This window comes from Papio anubis, chromosome 2 (genome assembly GCF_008728515.1).
Source record: "Papio anubis isolate 15944 chromosome 2, Panubis1.0, whole genome shotgun sequence".
Taxonomy (NCBI): Eukaryota; Metazoa; Chordata; class Mammalia; order Primates; family Cercopithecidae; genus Papio; species Papio anubis.
The window spans coordinates 8,980,041-8,996,678 of NC_044977.1; positions in this window are offsets into that span (position 1 = coordinate 8,980,041).

Below are 16,638 nucleotides of genomic sequence, written 5' to 3' on the forward strand. Positions count from 1 at the left end.
CAAAGAGGTTAAATTTTAAATATAGTTTTCATTAAAAGCCTCACAAAATATATTTTTAAATTATTAATGAACAAATTAACCTATTATCATCTAGAATGTGAAAAGCCTTCAAAAGCACTAAGGGAATGTTTTTCTTGGTAATAAAATTCTTATCTCCCAAATAAAAATTTAAGGGACAGATAATCGCTTTTCTGAAATACTAAATGGAAATTTTAATGCATTAATCTATTAAATAGGAACATGGAAACCTGATGGCCCAGTGCTCTATAGAAATGCCTTGGTTCTATGAATTGGCTTATTTTCTTTACAGCCCAAGATAATGTACTATTTTTTTTAAATGGTAGTTTGGATCAGTGATCCAAATCTCCATATTTTAAAGTATAGATCTTCAGCTGAGTATGGGATCCCAAAGTAAATTTAAAAATTAGAGAAAAAAATCAGCTTTAATATATTTTCAATATCTAACTCTGATGTCCCACTACTCCCCAGAAGCAAAAGGTAATCACATTTCCCTGGATGAGGGAAGTACTGTCAAATCAGATTAACTACCTTTAAGTGAGCCGAAACCACAGAGATTAAATGAAAACACTGTTTCATTATTCATCACAACTTGAGAATCACAAAAAAAAATCACTTGTTTGGTCTTGTATGGACAGTGGGCTGCCACACTGATTTTTTCTGAGCCACCTGATTTTTAGCTTTTCATCCAAACTGTTTGGTGTCGTGCAGAAAACCTATCCCACTCAGGTACAGACCAATCTACTGAAGCTGTAAGCTAGCTTTTACAAATTTAAACAGGTAAATTGATTGATTCAAGTAAGAAAAGAAAAGCCAATTTAGGGTTCAAGTTATCTGCCCTGGATGATCCAAATAAGAGGATAATAGCCACATCGTCATTTCACACAGAGTAATAGGAACAAAGCTAGTGTATAGGATTTCACAGCCCAAAGTGGGGATTGACAATCATCTGAGTAATTTATAGTGTTGATATTCTGTCTGAACAACAGAAACCAAACAAGATTACGTAGGATGTCTTTTGCTCACCTGAAGTGCCTCAATTGCTGTAGTTATACACATCTGGGAGATTTGAAGTCAAATTAATTTATACTTGTAGAATTTTATGTCAAGAATGCTGTTGTTGCTACATCCAGTTCCCCTTTTCCAGCCAGTGTACCCATTTTCCCAGAAGCTGGGAGTCTTGGTCAACAATGGCTTGCAACTGCTGCCTTCTCCAGAAAATTGTTGTAAACAGACTGGAGTTATTTCCCCCAGAAGCTATGGCTTTCCAACCCATCTCCTAACCACCTTGACCAGTGGCTGCCTGATAAGAGGTTATAAGACATATTTCCTTACCTCGGGATGGACTACCTCTGTGGCACGTTTTGTGCCCCAGAGCTTTTCTCTGAGATCAAACTGCAGCTGGTTCTTCAGTGGAGCCAGGAATTTAAGTTAGCTTTTCTACTATACCCTATCATGCTTCCCATACTTCTGTTGACCGAGAGCACTCCCCCAATATATCATTTGAAGATGATCTCACATCCTGGGCTCTGCTTTTGGATAACCTGATGTAAAATAGGTGGTAAGTCATCATAGGAAGCAGGTTTTTAAGAATTAGGTCTTTAGTCAGATTATTCACCACCTGGGTAGTAAAGAGGACTCCATTCCTGCGGTAGATAGATAGGTCAGATGCACCTAAATATCAATCACAAACCTTAATTCTAAGTGTGCCAAAACTTTAGAGAATGCAGAATTCATATGGTGATCAAATCTTCTATGTCAAAATAAGAACTCTGATAGAAATGGAGTGGGATTCTGAGACATGAGATGAGGATTACAGGACGTACCCCAGTTATTTAATTATGAGATGCTAATTTGGCATAATTACTGTAAAGAGGGTTGAAATGTGAGCTCAGGAGAAGTCAATCAGAAGAGAAAACAATGTGATGACAGAAGCAACATCTGGAGTGATTCACTCTGAAGATAGAGGGAAGGACCACAAGCCACATTGGCCACTAGAATCTGTAAAAGACAGGGAAACAGATTCTTTCCTAGAACCTCCAGAAGGAAGCAGACCATGTCACTTTAATTTTATCCCAGTGAAACATATAATGTATTTCTGACCTCCAAAACTGTAAGATAACACATTTGCATTGCTTTAGGCCTCTAAGTATGTTGTCACTTGCTCCAGCAGCAACAGGAATCTAATACGGGTAACATGGAATGCTAGCCTAGGTTTTTCTTATTTTGTGTACACTGGGCCCATGGCCTCACCTAGTAGCCATTTATATTTGTCTCCAAATTTTTATTTCTATTTCCTAATGTATATTTGGGATGGACATACTTACCAGTGAGCAGAACCCTCACATTAGTTCCTTGGCTTGTTAAATGTAAAATACAATGATAAAAAAGGCTAAGTGGTATCAAGTAAATACTCATTACCATTGCCACCAATGAAGAACATAAAATAGTCCCTCAATATCCACTGGGGTTAGTATCTAGAACCCCCTGGTGGATACCAGAGTTTGTGGATAATTAAATCCTTTATATAAAATGGCATAATATTTTCATATAACCTATGCACATCCTTGTGTATACTTTAAATCATCTCCAAATTAGTTATAATACATAATACAATGTAAACGCTATGTAAAGAGTTATAGCCTATTATTTTTATTTTTTATTAATGTATTGATATTTTTATTGTTTTTTCTTTTAAAATACCTTCAAGTTGAGGTTGGTTGAATCTATGGATGCAGAAGCCAGGGATATGGAGGGCCAACTGTGTGTATCAAAAATAGTATTGTATTTTGGAGGATATGGTAGAGACGCAATTCTCAGAGACTTGTAAGAAGCAGAGATGGTGTTCTCCATCATATTCCCCATTCTATTAACCTGTCTGACTCCTACAAAATTGTATTAATCCTAATAAACGACAGTGGTCTACTGCAAACTTTAACCAAGTAGAAACGCCAGTTGGAGCTATTATACAAGATGTAGTATTTTTGAAAGAGCAGAACAACCCAAACTCAGATATGTTAAAGGAATATGCGACTATTAATCTGGTGAATGCATTCTTTTCCATATCCATCAGGATCAAAAGTGGTTTGTGTTTATATGGGATGAACTACAATACACATTCACTGTCTGGTCCTATGGATATAATAATTCCCCCTTTCTTTGCTGTAGTATAGTCAGGAGGGACTTGGACCATTGGGATATTCTAAAAAATAAATCACACTTCTCCCTTTGTTGATGGTATCTTATAAGTCAATTTTGTTGAATAAGAAGCGGAAAGTTTTCTGGATTCCTTGGTAAAACACATGCAGCCCATTGAATGGGAAATAAAACTACACAGTTTCTGACCCTACCACATTAATAAAGGTTTTTGGGGAGTCTAGTGTTCTGTAATATACCAGAAAATTAGAAGATAATTTATTGCACCTTGCAACACCTGTCACTAAGAAAGTCCCCTGGGTTTGGGAGGCATCGTATCCTCCACTCGCAACTACCATTCAGATAAATTTGTTGGATGATGTGTGTGGCTCCTAGTTTTGAGTAACGTCCAGAATAAGAAAGAACTCTAAAGTAGGTTCAGACTGCTGTAGAAGCAAGCCTGATTGGGCCATATCACCTGGAGAATCCCACAATATTAGAGATAACTGTGTTAGAGAAAGATAGGGTGCTTCTGTCAAGCCCCAGTAAAAGTCACAGTGCAGAACTCTAAAGTTCTATAGCATGGTGAAACTGTCCTTATCAGAGCACTATAGGTTATTCAAACAACTAGCATGCTACTGAGCTCAGATATGTATGGAGCATTTTATGCTGTAATACCATATGGTCATGGAATCAGAACTGTTCTGAATAAGCTAAATACCATTATATGCACCACGGTTCAGCAGCAATACGTTATAAAATAGAAGTAGAAAATTTGAGATTCACCTGAATAGATACAGTAGGTATAATATGCTACATAAACATGGGACTCTCATGGATTCCATGTCACCTTTTCCTATTACATATATCTCTCTTCTTCCATTCAGAACAATGGCCTCATGAAGGATTCACTAGGATTAGATAACAGAGAGAAAAAAATAATCTGTGTTTAGTTAATCTGCTTTGTATGTAATGCAATATGAAAATGGACCACCAGATTGCCTAACAACCATATTCAGAGATAACCCAGAAAGATCGTAGTGAGAAGAAATTAAAAAATATTCTCCCACTAGGCATTGGCAGAACATCTTTTCATTCTTTGTATGAAGAGAGAAGCCCATAATATGAAAAGAGACTTCACTTTTCTAGCTAGCTATGTACTTTTCTTTCTCTACATCTCAGCCTTTTGATGACTGACATTAGGGTTAATAAGACAGGCCTCCTTGCTTTCAGATGGGACTAAATCTATGATGAAATTTATGCTCCAGATGGTCCTGTGAGGTCACCCAGAAACTGATCTCTGAGATCATACTCTAGCTTTTCCCCCTGTCTTATCTTGCTCCCCACATTTTCCTTTTGCAACCACATAAAAAGAAATTTCCTTTCTCAGGCCCTGCTTTCAGAGAACCCAATCAAGACTTTATAATTCTGAAACACATTGATGATGGCATTTATTATATGATTATAAAACTCTCCCCTTACTACTTGTAAAAAATCTACTACATATAACAATAAAAGCACAGTAACATTGACTAAGATATATACATCAATATTATAACTAGACTTAACTATATATAAATAATATATTATAATTAGTAGTTATAATCTAATATAAATAATCTAAACAAATGCTGTCCATTCTGTCTTTTGCAGTTTAGAGAAAATGCTTCAGCATCCTATTTCTGTTATGGCTTTGTACAACCCTAAAGTGATTCAAAAACTAAAATGGTAGAGCCAGAGAACTGATATTTCAGTAAGATCTCAACATATTTTTCTAAATGGAAAACATCAACATTTAAAAAGTCAAATAAGTTTGTCCAGTATCTCTTTCTTTCTGTGTGAACCACCAATTGGCAAATAAACACAAATTAGGAAAAATGAAAATAAAATCGAGTGGGAAAGTTCTTTATAAATAATTGATGACTATGTTTACATCAAATCTACTTTACTAAAATAACCTTAATGAATCCAGCCATTTTTCTTGACTCCACAATGTGCAAAACTGTATGAGGAGGTGGGCCCAAAAATTAATTCATTTTCATATACCAGGTATTTTATTCACACAAGGATACAAATATAAATTAAATCATATAAATAATAACAATCAGTGTTTTGTAAATCAGTTCACTTTCTAATCAGTGTTTTGTAAATCTTCAGCTTAAGAATAAGGAAATTTTCATTTTAAAAAATATTTCCAGTGAAAGCAAGTATGCCTCACTGCCTTGAGTTGGATGAATGAGCAACGCCACTGGAATGTCAAAGGCCTGCAAATAAATGGATTGCAGCAACTAACCCTATATTTATTTGTGGCTTTTGACACATAATAAAGACCTTATCTTTTCCCATTCCAATAAATATGGATGTTCAAAATTATCAGAGATTAACCAGTTACTTTGTCAAAGATCACTCCAGAAATAATGTCTATCCTTAACCTTTGGCTCTGTGGCTTCTGCATTCAGTACATTACTCAAACTCTACTCTCAAAATCACTGACACCTTTCAAATCACCAAATCCCATTCTTAAGAGTCCAGAGAGCTAAAATTTTAGAGTACATTAAACTGAAATATTTCTTTGTGTTTACACTACCAATAATATCTAGTAAATACTAAGACTGTACATATAAACTTCCCCAACTACTAATATCTTCTGTACATGTCTGAATGAGTGGTATAGCCAAAAGATATCTATAAATAAGTGTATCATCTTCAATATCTAAACACGAAAGAAAAACATGCAATTTTTTTAAGGTCGCAGGAGAAGTTAACATCCATTTTCGTTGAGGATCGGGTATTTTAAATTTTTTATTAGGTTTCTCTCTGATTGTTGTTTCTTTGTTTATGCAATCAATGTTAGGTTGTCATCAGTTTAAAATAAAGAATCGTAAGATAATATTTGGAAGCCTGGTGTACCAATACAAAAACATACAACAACAACACAAAAAATAAAAATCAAGAAATTAAAACTACAACCAGAGAAATCACCTTACTAAGAGGAAGACAGGAAGGAAGGAAAGAATGAAAAAAAGACTACAGAACAACCAGAAAGCAGACAGCAAAATGACAGGAGTAAGTAACTCTTTACTTATTAATAATAACATCGAATGAAAAATAGACAAAACAGTCCAATCAAAAGACATAGAGTGGGCTGGGTGCAGTGGCTCACACCTGTAATCCCAGCATTTTGGGAGGCCAAGGCGGGTGCATCACCTAAGGTCAGGAGTTCATGACCAGCCTGGTCAACATGGTGAAACTCTCTACTAAAAATACAAAAATTAGCTAGGCATGATGGTGCACACCTTGTAGTCCCAGCTACTTTTGGAGGCTGAGGCAGTAGAATCACTTGGACCTGGGAGGCAAAGGTTTCCAGTGAGCCAAGATCATGCCATTGGACCCCAGCCTGGGTGACAGAGTGAGACTCCATCATCCTCCGCCCTCCCCCTGCCAAAAAAAAAAAACACACGAATGATCTTTTGCCTACAAGAAAATACTTCACTTATAAAGATACCCAGAGACTGTAAATAAAGGAATGTAAAAAGATATTCCATGCAAATAAAAAACAAAAGAAAAGAGGAAGAATAGCTACACTTATATCAGATAAAATATATTTCAGGGGAAAGTACTATAAAAAGAGATAATGTAATTATATAATGATAAAGAAATCAATTCATTCAGTAATAGGATATAACAATTGTAAATATATATGCACTCAACACTGAGGCACCCAAGTGTAAAAAACAAATATTATTAGAGTTAAAGAAAGAGATAGACCCCAACAAAATAATAGCTGGAGTATTCAACAGTCACTTCAAGCATTGGAGAGATCATCCAGAGAAAAAAATCAACAAACATCATACTTACTCTGCATTGTAGATCAAATGATCTAATAGATATTTATAGAACATTTCATCCAAAGGTTGCAAAATACACATTCTTCTCCTCAGCACATGGATCATTCTTAAGGACAGACCATTTGTTAGCCAAAAAACGAGTCTTAAAATCTTAAAAATTCAAAACAAATGAAATTATATCTATCTTCTCTTATTGCAAAGGAATAAAACTATAAATCAATAACAAGAAGAATTCTGGAAGCCTCAGAACCACATAGAAGTTTAATAATATGCTCCTGAATAAACAGTGGGTCAGTGAGGAAATTGAGAAGGAAATTTAAAATTTTCCCAAAGCAAATGATAAATACAATATATTAAAACCTATGAGATATAGTGAAAGCAATCGTAAGAGGAAAGTATATAGCTATAAACACCTATATTTAAAAATTAGAAAAACTTCAGATAAATATACTAATAATTCATTTTAAGAATCTAGAAAAGCAAGAGAAAATCATACCCAAAATTAGTAGAAGGAAAGAAATAATAAAGATCAAAGCAGAAATAAAGGAAATTGAAACAAATATAAAAATACAAAATACAAAATCAAATAAAAAATTGGGCACCAGCAAGGTGGCTCACACAACTAATCTCAACAATTTGCACGCTAAGGTAGGAGGATTGCTTCAGCTCCAGAGTTCAAGGCCAGACTGGGCAACAAAGAGAGACTCTGTCTCTACCAAAAATTTAAAAAATCAAAAAATAGCCAGACATGGTGGGATACACCTATAGTCCTAGCTATTTGGAAGACTGACATGAGATAATCACTTGAGCCCAGGAGGTCAAGGCTGAAGCGAGCTGTAATCACATCACTGCACACAGCCTGGGTGACAGAAAGAAGTACTGTCTTAAAAAAAAGAAAAGTTCATTTTTCTGAAAACGTAGCAAAATTGACAAACCTTTAGCCAAATTAAGAAAACAAGAGAGAAGAACCAAATAAATAGAATTAAAGTGAGAAAGGAGACATTATTACCAACACTGCAGAAATTCAAACAATCTTTAGTGGCCACTATTAGCAACTACATGCCAATAAGTGGAAAAAAATCCTAGACATATGCAACCTACCAAAATTGAACCATGAAGAAATCCACAACCTAAACAGATCAGTGAAAAGTAACAAGGTCAAAGCCATAATATAAAGTCTCCCCACAAAGAAAAGCCTCACTGCTTTTCACTGCTAAATTTTATCAAATATTTAAAGAACTAATACCAATCCTACTCAAACTATCCTGAAAAATAGAGGAGGAAGCAATATTTCAAAACTCATTCTACAAGGTTGGTATTTGCCCTGATACCAAAACCAAACAGACTCATTAAAAAAATTAAAAAATTAAAAAAAAGAGGAACCTATAAGCCAATATCCTTGATGACCATTGATGCAAAATTTCTCAGCAAAATTCTAGCAAAAAACATTCAACATCACATTATAAAGATTATTCTTCCTGACCAGGTGGGATTTATCCCAGTGATGTAAGGATGGTTCAACATACACAAATCAATGTAATACATCATATCAACAAAATGAAGAACAAAAACCATATGATAATTCAATTGATGCTGAAAAAGCATTTGATTGATTCAATATATCTTCATAATAAAAAAACATTGTCCTTTGTAGGGACATGGATGCAGCTGGAAACCATCATTCTCAGCAAACTATCGCAAGAACAGAAAACCAAACACCGCATGTTCTTACTCATAGGTGGGAACTGAACAATGAGATCACTTGGACTCGGGAAGGGGAACATCACACACCGGGGCCTAACATGGGGAGGGGGGAGGGGGGAGGGGGGAGGGATTGCATTGGGAGTTATACCTGATGTAAATGACGAGTTGATGGGTGCTGACGAGTTGATGGGTGCAGCACACCAACATGGCACAAGTATACATATGTAACAAACCTGCACGTTATGCACATGTACCCTAGAACTTAAAGTATAATAAGAATAATAAAAAAAAGACTACAAATAGGGTACAGTGTATACTGTTTGGGTGATGGGTGCATCAAAAATCTCACCAAGTCACCACTAAAGAACTTACCCATGTAAGTAAACACCATCTGTTCACCAATAACCTATGGAGATAAAAAAAATTTAAAAATCATAAAACTAGAAAAAGAGAAAAATAAACTCCAGGAAATATGTTCAATCACATTAAGCATTAGGGAAGTGCAAATTAAAATAACAATGAGATATCTCTACACACCTGTGAGAATGGACTACTCCTATATCGTACTATGCCACTATCAGAATTAGGCTGAGTGAGAAAAGTACATCTCAAGAGATCACATGGTATATGATTTAATTTACATAACATTCTTGAAATAACAAAACTATAGGAATGGAGAACAGATTGCTGGTTGGTTGCCATGGGTTCAGACCTTGGGGCAGAGCAGATAAAGAGGGAAGCGGGTTTAGTATAAAGCAGCAACACAGAGGATTGCATATCCTTGTGATGATGGCACTGGTCTTTTCTTGACTGTGGTCATATGACTACACATTTGATAAAACTGCTTTGAATTAAATACCCACACATGTACACAAATAAGTGCATGTATAACGGGTAAAATCTGAATAAGGTGGGTGGAGTGTATCAATGTCAGTGTCCTGGTTGTGAACTGGGTGAAGGGTACATGGGATCTTGTATTGTTTCCTAAAACTGTACGTGAATCTACAATTATCTCAAAATAAAAAGCTTTTAAAAATTAAAAAAAATAAATAAAAATAAAAAAATAAAAAAACATCAAAAAATTGGGTATAAAAGGAACATCCCTAGGCACAATAAAATTTGTATATGTATGACAGACCCACAACTAGCATTATACTGCATGGGAAAAAACAAAAGCCTTTCCTCTAAGATCTGGAACACAGATAAGAATGCACACTTTTACCACTGTTATTTGACATAGTACTGGGAGTCCTAGCTAGAGCAACTATACAAGAGGAAGAAATAAAATATATTCAAATTGGAAAGGAAGAAGTCAAATAATTCTTGTTTGCAGATGATATGATCTTATATTTGAAAAAAAATAAAGACTTCACAAGAAAACTGTTAGAACTGATAAATTAAACAAAGTTGCAGGATACAATATCAACATATAAAAATCAGTAGCATGTCTCTATGCCAACAGCAAACAATCTGAAACAGAAATAAAAAAATTCCATTTACAGTAGCTACAAATAAAATAAAATACCTAGGGATAAACTTAACCAAAGAAGTGAAAGATCTCTACAATTAAAACTATAAAGCATTGATGCAAAAAATTGAAGAAGACATTAAAAAATGGAAAGTTTGTGTTCATGGATTGGAAGAATCAATATTATTAAAAAGTCCATACTGCTCAAATTAATCTACAGATTCAATGTAATTCCTATCAAAATATCAATGACATTTTTCAAAGAAATACAAAAACCATCCTAAAATTTATACAGAACCACAAAAAACTCAGAATGGCCAAAGCTATCCTGAGCAAAAAGAGCAAAACTAGAGGAATCACATTACCTGACTTTAAATTATGCTACAGAGCTATAGTAACCAAACCAGTGTGGTACTGGCATAAAAACAGACAGGTAGACCAATGGAACAGGTCCACACACCTACAGTGAACTCATTTTCGAAAAAGGTGCCAAGAATATACATCAGGGAAAGGACAGTCTCTTTAATAAATGGTGTTGGGAAAAACAGATATGCAGAAGAATGAAAATAGACCTTTATCTCTCACCATATGCAATAATCAAATCAAAATGGATTACATACTTAAATCTAAGACCTCAAACTATGAAACTACCATAAGAAAACATTGAGGAAGGTCTCCAGGACATTGGACTGAGCAAAGATTTCTTGAATAAGACCCCACAGGCATAGGTAACCAGAGCAAAAATGGACAAACAAGATCATATCAAGCTAAAAAGCTTCTTCACCACAAAAAAAATAATCAACAAAGTGAACAGGCCACCCACAGAATGGCAGAAAATTTTTGGAAACTATCCATCTGACAAGGGATTAATAACCAGAATATGCAAAATGTTCAAACAACTCTATATAAAAAAATCTAATAATCCAATTAAAAATGGGCAAAATATTTGAATAGACATTTCTCAAAAGAAGATATAAAACAGCAAACAAGTATATGAAAAAGTTCTCAACATCATTGATCACCAGAGAAATGCAAATCAATATACAATGAGATATCATCTCATTAGAGTTAAAATGGCTTTTATCCAAAAGACAGGCAATAACAAATGCTGGAGAGGATGTAGAGAAAACGGAACCCTCATACACTATTGGTGAGAAAGTAAATTGGTACAACTGCTACAGAGAACAGTTTGGAAGTTCCTTCAAAAACTAAAAATAGAGCTACCATGTGATCCAGCAATCCCACTGCTGGGTGTATACCCAAAAGAAAGAAAATTAGTATATTAAAGAGGTAGCTGCACTCCCATGTTTATTGCAGCACAATTCACAACAGTCAAGATTTGGAAGCAAACTAAGTGTCTACCAACAGATATATGGATAAAGAAAATGTGGTACTTATACACAATGGAGACCTGTTCAGCCATTTAAAAACTTAGATGCTGTCATTTGTAACAACATGGATGGAATTGGGGGTCATTATGTTAAGTGAAATACGCCAGGCACAGAAAAATAAACTTCCCATGTTTTCAACTTTGTGGGAGCTAAAAATTAAAACAAGCTCATGCAGATAGAGAAAGAATGATGGTTACCAGAGGCTCAGGAGAGTAGTGGGGTAGGGATGGAAGTAGGGACGGTACAAAATGCAGTTAGATAGAATGTATAAGATTTAGCATTTGATAGCACAACAGGGTGACTACAGTCAATAATAATTTATTATACATTTAAAAGTAACCAAAAGAGTATAATTGGATTTTTGTAACACAAAGGATAAATGTTTGAGGTGTAAATGGGATACACCATTTATTCTGATGTAATTATTATCCATTGTTTGTCTGCATCATATACCTCTTGTATCTACCCCACCAAATATACCCACAATTTAAAAAAATAAATTAATTAAAAATTTTCATTGACATATGGTCTGACGCTGTGTGCCTACCCAAATCTCACCTTGAATTGTAATAACCCCTCATGGGAGGGACCCAGAGGGAGGTAATTGAATCATGGGCACAGGTTTCTTCCCTTGTTGTTCTCATGATAGTAAATAAGTCACGAGATTCTATAGTTTTTATAAAGGGGAGTTCCCCTACACAAGCCCTCTTGCCTGCCACCACGTAAGACGTCCCTTTGCTCTTCCTTCATCTTCTCCCACAGTTGTGAGGTCTCCCCAGCCATATGGAACTGTGAGTCCATTAAACCTCTTTTTCTTTATAAATTACCTGATATCAGTTATTTCCTTGTTAGTAGTGTGAGAACGGACTAAGAAAGCATATAATAATCATACATATTTATATGATCATAGTGATGTGTTGATATATATCATGTATGGCTATCTGATCTGGGTAATTAGCATATCTATCATCACAAACATTTATCATTTATTTGTGTTGTGAATATCCTGGGAGTCAAGACAAAGACCAAATTTCAAAAGTGACTTCAGCAGGTAAAAACTGAGAAGATTGGGGATTGGAAAATACTAGAAGTAAAGTTCAATTATTCCAAAAAGAGTAATGTAGGGCTTTGTATCTAAAAGTAGATTGGAAACTGGAAGATTGGTGTAGGTGGAGTGAATAATAATAAACAAATAAAACTTCTATTAATAGGAGTTTCTAGTCCAAGATCTCAGGGGTTCAACTGAAATCAATGCATATCATGGCCAATGGCAATAGGTATGTCTATAAGAGATGGGAATAAATTGCTAACTGGGATTATTTTCAAGAACTTGTAAATTCTCACAAAATACAGAGTTTTAAATTTGCTATATTTCAAGGCTTTTATCAGGGCTTCCCAACGTTATTTGTAATGAGACAAAGACTGTGCAAGTTAGCTAGGCCCTCAAAGTACATGCAGACAGCTGATTATCCCTAATATTTTCCTATATTAGCTGTGAGGTGTTTAAAATCCTTGAAAATATCTCAAGCATAAAAGTTCAAATTAAACTCACAATTTTGCCTATAACCTCTACTTCTTCATATTTTTACCTAATTTCATTTTTGGAAATAAGAATAAAGCCAGATACATTTTAGAAATCGAAGAATCATTCTACAAGCTTATATTAGTCTGTTTGCATTGCTATAAAGGAATATCTTTGACTAGTTAGTTTATGAAGAAAAGATATTTATTTGGCCCACTGTTCTCCAGGCTGTACATGAAGCACAATGCAGTATCTACTGCTGGTAAAGGCTTCCAAAAGCTTACAATCATCGTGGAAGGTGAAGAGGAGCCAGCATGTTATATCGCAAGAGGAAGCAAGAAAGAAGGAGGTTCTGGCCTCCTTTAAACAACTAGATCTCAGGTGAACTCACAGCGGAAAAACTCACTCATTCTCAAAGGAACAGCATCAAGCCATTCACGAGGGATCTGCCCCCATGACCCAACCACCTCCCACTAGGAACACTATGCCCACCTCTAACAGTGGAGCTCACACTTCAGCATGAGATTTGGAGGCAACAAATCATCCAACAGAAGTGGAGAGGACAAAACATCCAAACCATATCAATGCTTATTTCACCTCTTTCAGCCATACACATCCACAAACCACTGAGTATTACAACATTTATTGTCTAGTGCATACTTACGGTAAGCAGAATTCTACGATGGCCTCCAGAACCGTCAACCCCTGATGCGTATGTCTTACATAATTTCTTCCCCCTGGGTCTGACCAGGACTTACGAATATAATGGGAAATAACCTTTGTGATTACATTACATTAAATGGCATAGGTGCCCTTAAGAAAGGGAGCTTATTCTGTGTGGTCTGACCTAATCTGATGAGCCCTTTAAAGGGACTGTGATGTTCTAGAAGAAAAAGAGTCCAAATCTGAGAGGAATCCAATGTGAAGAAGATTCTCCACTGCAGTTTTTGAATGGAGGAGGCCACATGGGAAGGAATGTGAGTAGCCTCCAGCAGCTCAGAACAGTTTCTAGCTGATGATAGCAGAACAGGATCTTCTGCTCGCACCTGCAAGGAAGGGAATTCTGGCAGTAAACTAAATGAGCTTAATAGATTCAAAGAGAATCCCATGTTCCAGATAAGAACACAATCTGCTTGACATCAACTCTTGAAGAATGTGAACAGAGAATTCAGTTATCTCTTCCCACACTTCTGACCTACAGAAACTATGATATACTAAATGGCTATTGTTTTAAGCCACTAACTCTGTGCTCATTTGTTATACAGCAATATAGAACTAAGACAGTATTTCTTGTACCAACCTCATCCGATTTTCTAAATCAATCATGGTAATACTTTGCTTTACAAGTAAATACTTCTATAACACAGCCAAAGACCAATAATTCCCCAGGCAACGATTGTTGGTTAAATGCTGTGTATAAAATGTAAGTTAACCTGGTAACACTGAACAAATAGTTTCCATTCTGTGTTTGAAGGAGAAATACATATAACATATAAATGAAGAAATCTGTTGCCTTAGATATTCTGAGACCATGAAGGAAGCTACCCTGTAGGTAAGCTGACAAGCAAAGAGAGAGTATAGCTTAGAGAATGATAGAAAAATGACCACAGATTTCTGATCCTACTATGAATGCAGTCCATGTTATATCTCTACTTTCTTGTTATGTGAAATAATGAATTAGTTTTCACTATTCAAGGCTAATTGAGCCAGATTTTTTGTTACATAGAAATAAAAGCATCACCTGTGTGACAACATACGGATGGTCAATCACAAAGAAGTTACAGAGAGAAGCTACTTTGAGTTCTAAATATGTTTACATGGGAAATACAGAGTAATAATAAGGTTTAAAATTATCCATAAGTCATACAACTTTATTTATACAAAAAGCATAGTTTCTGATAAGTACTAACTTTGCTGACTACTCAAGAATACAATAAAATGAAATTCTATTCTTAATTCAACATTAACCAACAATGAAATAGTTAACTGTTATATTGATATAACAGAAACATTGGACAAAAGTGAATGTTACCCTAGAATTTATTATACTTCACCAAAGCAGCACTTTTAAATGTACTATAAGCTTAATAAATCAAAAAATAACCTCAATAAAGCCGATCTTAATGGGAATATGGCTCAAGAATGGGTTACTAACATAAAGAATTAATTTCTGACTATAAAACCCACAAATGATTCTAATAAAAAATTGAAGAGGATTCACAAAACATATTGTAATCTAATTGATGAGTTCCTTATTGAGTTCAGATATGCTAGAGGCTTTATTTTAAAAATGTCTCCATTCATTCAGTACATGTAATTGTCTGAGATTTAGAGATACTGTGATCCCCTTATTGAAATCCAGGCTAACCACTTTGGAATTCGCTAGAATGAAATCCTGATGAAATAGGGGTTTCTATGTATTTTGATTACTGCTGTACACATGGTAACATTCAATAAATATTTGTTGAAAGTATTTAGTGTTTGTTCAAGTTAGTAGATGAGTAGATTGTGTTTTTATATTTGCTTTTTACTTTCCCAAGTACACAGGTTAAAAAAACAACACACAGAAATACAAAAAGGCAGCTGCTTATAAAAGAAGTGATTGGAGGGGATTCCAAGAAAGAAAGAAATCAGTGAAAACAAGCAGCTACTCAGAATACAGTACAGGGGCTGCAAAATAATTATTTCCTCCAAGTGAATTTGATAAAACATCTGATGAGATCAAAGAATTCTACCTTGATTTTGACAATCAAGAAAAACACTCCTGTTATACTGGCATTCAGTGGGTGTTATGTAAATGAACCAGAGATGGCCTCTGTACATTGCCTCCTAGGTTGTTTACTTCTTCAAAACATGCTGAAGCCAGTTAGCTCAAAAGCCATCCCATCAAGAATGCAAGTTTTACACACTCATTTGTTTCAAACACAGTCTTAAATAAGCATATTTTTAGCCACTTAGAGCCTGCCTACTTTGCATAACCCTCAAAACTGCCCAAGACATATTAGCCATAGGTAAAATTAATCTCAGGGCTCTAAAGACCCCAGCCTACTGACCCAGATACTCCTCACCGTGCCACTGAATCACATCCCATAAACTTGTAAGTCCTCTCTCTGAGTCCTCTCACCCTCTCCAGCTTCCTTGGCTTCCTCCCCTTCTGAATGACCAACCTTTCACCATAGCCTCTGGACATGCTCATGCTGTGAGGGACTACCCCTGCATGCAACACTGTGAAAAGGTGACCCCAATAAGGCTTTCGTGTGATGCTGTCACCTTGTGGTCATGTCTTTGTCCTTGATTAGCCCTCAACTCAATTCCCAAATTAATCAGTGTCTCAAATACCTTACAAAGGATATGAGGATGAGGAAGGTCCAGTCTGATCGTTGACTGCCAGTAGACTGCATCTTAAAACAGAGTCTGCCAATTTGTAAGCCTCACGTCTGTGTAGAGTGTTTCTTGCAGAGTTATTATCCAGGGAAACATCTTTTAAGAAACAGATGCAAAGAGCAGGAGAAAGCCAAGCCTGGGAGGTCAAGGCTGCCGTGAGCCATAATC